This window comes from Haplochromis burtoni, unplaced genomic scaffold (assembly GCF_018398535.1).
Source record: "Haplochromis burtoni strain Fernald_Lab_line unplaced genomic scaffold, NCSU_Asbu1 Contig_234, whole genome shotgun sequence".
Taxonomy (NCBI): Eukaryota; Metazoa; Chordata; class Actinopteri; order Cichliformes; family Cichlidae; genus Haplochromis; species Haplochromis burtoni.
In genome coordinates this window covers 1,890-7,237 of record NW_024582595.1, presented here as the reverse complement: position 1 = coordinate 7,237, position 5,348 = coordinate 1,890, and the positions used below count along the sequence as shown (strand labels likewise).

At 38.7% G+C, this 5,348-nt stretch overlaps 1 pseudogene; it reads left to right on the top strand.

Annotated features, from left to right (window-relative positions):
* Positions 1–1,936: 1,936 nt before the first annotated feature.
* Positions 1,937–2,928, top strand: LOC121815515 (annotated as a pseudogene).
* The last annotated feature ends 2,420 nt before the right edge of the window (positions 2,929–5,348 follow it).

Below are 5,348 nucleotides of genomic sequence, written 5' to 3'. Positions count from 1 at the left end.
TCTTTGTGAACCAGTTACATCACTTGTACTAAAAACTAAATCTGTTCTCTGGAACAAGACCTTGCTTGTTTTTGCTGCCAAAATTCACAAATGTCATAAACTGAGAAATAATAAAACACATTCAACAACCAGGATATTGAATCAGAGATATTGGATGTCATTCCTGGGATCTCCTGGAGCCACTCGCCCAGTTTCAGGACCCTGAGTGCTCTGATTATCAAGGGAACCACCGTTGCCTTCGCACTCTACATCTTCGCTATCACTTCTCTCAGCACCTGTTATTTCTCAAGTTCTTGTGTTTCTCCTTCCTGATGTAGCTATGATAGCAACATCTGTCACTATGGTCATCATCTTCTGCTTGTCAACCGCTACGATGTCCAGTTGGTTTGCCATCATCAGTTTGTCCTTATCTGGAAGTCCCACAGGATCTTAGTTCAGTCCTTGTCAACCACAGTTCCAGGACATACTCAGCACAGAGTTTCCGGTATTCTCCGACGATGAGTGCTGCCTAAAATTTCCTGAGAAGTCAATGTGCCATATAAACCCTTGCGTTAACAATAAATTTGATAACTCAGCATATCAACAGTTACACACTATATATAACAACTTTATAGAACTATATTTGTTGACAGAAGTTGGCAAAGTGCAGATCAGCTAGTTTCAAAACACAGTTTTTTTATATAATAATGGATTGGATTTATATAGCGCTTTTCAAGGCACCCAAAGCGCTTTACAATGCCACTATTCATTCACTCTCACATTCACACACTGGTGGAGGCAAGCTACAGTTGTAGCCACAGCTGCCCTGGGGCAGACTGACAGAAGCGAGGCTGCCATATCGCGCCATCGGCCCCTCTGGCCAACACCAGTAGGCAAGTAGGGTAAAGTGTCTTGCCCAAGGACACAACGACCAGGACAGAGAGCCCGGGGATCGAACCGGCGACCTTCCGGTTACAGATACGCTTCCCAACCCCCTGAGCCATGGTCGCCCCAATAACAAGAACACCCTAACAGCAAAAGAACAATACAACAGAAAATGCAAATGCTATTTATGGTATCATCATAACAATCATAAGAAAAAATAAACTGGGCCAATATGACATGTTTGTTAATATGTTAGTATTGGTTTTCTGGGGATATACATGCTAATGTGATTCTACCCCTGCTTTGTATTTGCCAGTTCTGTTATCTGGGGATCATACTTAGCACTGAAGGTCTGCCAAACAACACTCTGAAGGCAAACAGGGCATATATGATCTTTCTGTTGCAAGAAAAAATGCCAGGGAGGCGGATGGAGTAGGTGGAGAGGTTCGCTAATCAACATTTTCCCTTTTTAGTGACTCCAGGACTGGAGAAAAGAGAGGAGTCAGCTGGAGACTTGAGTGGGTGCCAAAAGAAAGCACTGTGTACACTACAATAAATGAAAACACAATCTGAATCGGGTGTGGGTCCTCGTGTGTTACATACTGCATGTTAAAATATTGTTTTTGTTGGCAAATGTTTATTATATATGCACCTCTCAATGATCATTTATTATGTAAAAAAATAATCATTTATTATTTAAAAAAAAAAAAAAAAAAAAAGAAAACAATTCTGATTTCTAAAGTATGGAACGGGTTAGGCAACAAGAAAAAAAACCTCTCTTGACTTCTCCATCTATCAAGAGTATTGTGGCATCGAGGGGAATGGATGAAAAAGGAAGATGACGACACTGCGTAGCAAGGTTTTGTGTGATCGTTATTCTCGAAGGCTGTAACCATTAAAACAATGATGCACAGTCATCTGTCAGACAACTCCAGCAGTCCAGCAGAAGATATTTGGCTACAGAAGACAGTAGAAGATTTCTTTACTGCACTTTATTTTTGTTTTTGTTTTGTTTTTTAAAATTCATTTAATAATGACACTTTGTCAACTCTGAGAAGTGCTTCAATTCTATATGGCAGATAACAACTCAGTGAATAATGTTTTTTTGCAGCGACCTAATGACCGGATGATTATTGTGCAGATTCTGGTAATAATATTTCTTTGTATTAACATGTTGCTCATCCTGACTTTTGTAAAAAAAGAATCGTTTCACACATCTGCACGCTACATCTTATTTTCTGTAACATTACTGTCGGACAGCATTTTGTTATTCGTGAGTGATATCCTGGTAATCTTAACCTATTTTCAATTTACAATACAAGTGTGGTTGTGTATAATCATCACTAGTTTTGTGCTTATGTATACTTTTGTCACACCAGTTACTCTGACAGCAATGACTCTGGAGTGCTATGTGGCTATTTGTATGCCCCTGCGTCATGGACAGCTCTGCTCCACACGCAGCACTATGTACTGTATCTTGATCATTCATGTTCTCAGCTCTGGACCATGATAATTATTCTGTCCATGTTCTTTGCTTCTGCCTCACTTAAGTTCTACAAGCAATCCATGATATGTAGTGTAGAGCATTTACTCTTTACAGATGGCAGGATCATGTTCGATCAGCAGTGTATCAGTGTTATTTCTTGATTATGGGCATCACTATTGCATACTCATATGTTCAAATAATGAAAGTGGCCAAAGCTGCATCAGGAGAGAAAAAGAAGTTGACACATAAAGGACTCAAAACAGTGATCCTTCATGCTTTCCAGTTGTTGCTCTGTCTCATTCAGCTGTGGTGCCCATTCATTGAAACTGCAGTGCTTCAGATTGATTTCAGGTTATTTATAGATGTCAGATATTCTAACTACATTATGTTTAGTATTGCTCCAAGGTGCCTGAGTCCTCTGATCTATGGCCTCAGGGATGAAAATTTTTTTCTTGTACTAAAAAGTCTTATGCCTACTTCATCCTGTTCAAAATAAACATAATTTGAGTTACATCAGAAATATAAATGCTGCCATTCATATTTCCTGAGACCATACAGGAAATGACTGCTTCAATATGCAGGAGTAATTTTATGTAAATATTGATTAATTTTAAATTATTAGTAGTTTTGCAACTTGCTTTCCTGTATATGTTCAGTGATGCTATATTGTTATGCATTTAAACAAAACTCTGCAGTTACATGTCACTTTTCCGGTGCAGTTTACACATACGTTTAAAATGAGAAAATAAAATATAAATAAATGTTAAGTGTATCTACACAATTTGTCCCAGGGATTTTTTTCCTGATAGAAGATGATTCACTTTCTCAGAATGAATTGTAGAGTTTTTATGATGTTGCAGCTTGATTGTTTTAGCTTTATCTGTTATGAATTGTTGCAAAATAATTCAACTGAAATTTCCAAATGATTAAGTATGTGCAACATGACAAGACCTAAAAAATATCATTGAAAGTCAGGTTTATGTGACAAACAAATGATATATGAAAACAAATACTACTTTTATTTTATTGCTGGTATGTGAATGGGGAAGAATGATGAAAATGGAATAATGTTATTTTGACAAACCTCTATGGTACTGATCATAATCCTACGGAGCCCCGCAAGAGACATGGGAGGAAAAAAAACCAAGATGAACTTTTGCAAGATCTTTTTGCGAGATCTCGCATAAACTTTGTGCCAATAATTTGTCTTTGTATTAACATGTGGCTCATCCTGACTTTTATAAAAAAAAAAAAGAATCCTTTCACACATCTGCACGCTACATCTTATTTTCTATAACGTTACTGTCAGACAGCATTTTGGATTGTGTCCTATGTCAGTGTGTCCATCTTTGCTCCCCCTGTCTCGTTAGCCCTTATCTCTCCCAGCTGTGTCTCCCTCCTGTTTTCCATTCCCTGATTACTTCCCTGTGTATATTAGCCCCGTGTTTGCCCTTGCTCAGTGTCGCGTTGTACCATCAAAATATGCCTTTGTGTTTCAGTTCTCTGTTGGCAGTGTTGCCTCCCTAAGATGATGACCAGAGGGGCAACTGGTTTCCTGTTCAACAATGTGTGGTGATGTGATAAAGAATAGAAAAAGGGACACACGTTGAGCTGATGTCAGTTTCACAACAGGAAGGTTTATTCTTCCCAACAGCTTAGAACACTGACAGCATCAGGTATCACCACACTAACTGAAGGAAACCTGGTCTTAGGAGAGATGGCATCCATCCACTTTGGATGGAGCAGCTCTCATTTCTAGAAATATGGACAAATTTATTAACCCCCCCGAAATATGACTATCTAGAGTTGGGACCAGGAAGGAGAGTTGCGGTGTTACACGCCTCTCTGCAGCTTCTCTCCTCCTGTTACACCCCCCAAAAAGAGGAAAAAAAAAAAAAGCCCATCTACATAGAGACTGTGTCAGCTCTCAAATGGATACAACATAAACTAAAAACCAGCAACAAACAACTTAAACATAAAAAAAATTACAAAGAAAGAACAATACAGTATCCACATCTGAACCAAAGAGTAAACAGTGAAATGTGAATTATTAAATATTAGGTCTCTCTCCTCCAAGTCTCTGTTAGTACATGACTTAATAATTGATCAACAAATTGATTTACTCTGCCTTACAGAAACCTGGTTGCAGCAGGATGATTATGTTAGTTTAAATGAATCAACACCCCCGAGTCATTCTAACTACCAGAAATCTCGAAGCACAGGCCGAGGGGGCGGTGTGGCAGCAATTTTTCACACCAGCCTATTAATTAATGAAAGACCAAGACAGACTTTTAATTCATTTGAAAGCCTGATGCTTAGCCTCGTCCACCCCAGCTGTGAAACTCAGAAACCAGTCTTACTTGTTATCATCTATCGTCCACCTGGGCCTTACACAGAGTTTCTGTCTGATTTCTCAGACTTTTTATCTGATTTAGTTCTGAGCTCAGATAAAATAATTATTGTGGGTGATTTTAACATCCATGTAGATGCTAAAAATTTATTTCCTGAAAACCCTCTCCTGTGTGATCATTTCCTGATAACATTTACATTTACAATAATTGATTACACAGCGGTGGAGAGTAGACTTTATCAAAGTAGATGTCTTTCTGAAAGTGTAACTAAGTTTAAGAATATAATCCACCCACTGTTATCATCTTCAATGCCCTGTACCAACACAGAGCAGAGCAGCTATCTGAACGCTACCCCAACAGAGGTCGATTATCTTGTTAATAATTTCACCTCCTCACTACGTACGACTCTGGATACTGTAGCTCCTGTGAAAACTAAGGCCTCAAATCAGAAGTACCTGACTCCGTGGTATAATTCTCAAACACGTAGCCTAAAGCAGATGACTCGTAATCTGGAGAGGAAATGGCGTGTCACAAATTTAGAGGATCATCATTTAGCCTGGAGAAATAGTTTGCTGCTTTATAAGAAAGCCCTCCACAAAGCCAGAACATCTTACTATTCATCACTGATTGAAGAAAATAAGAACAAC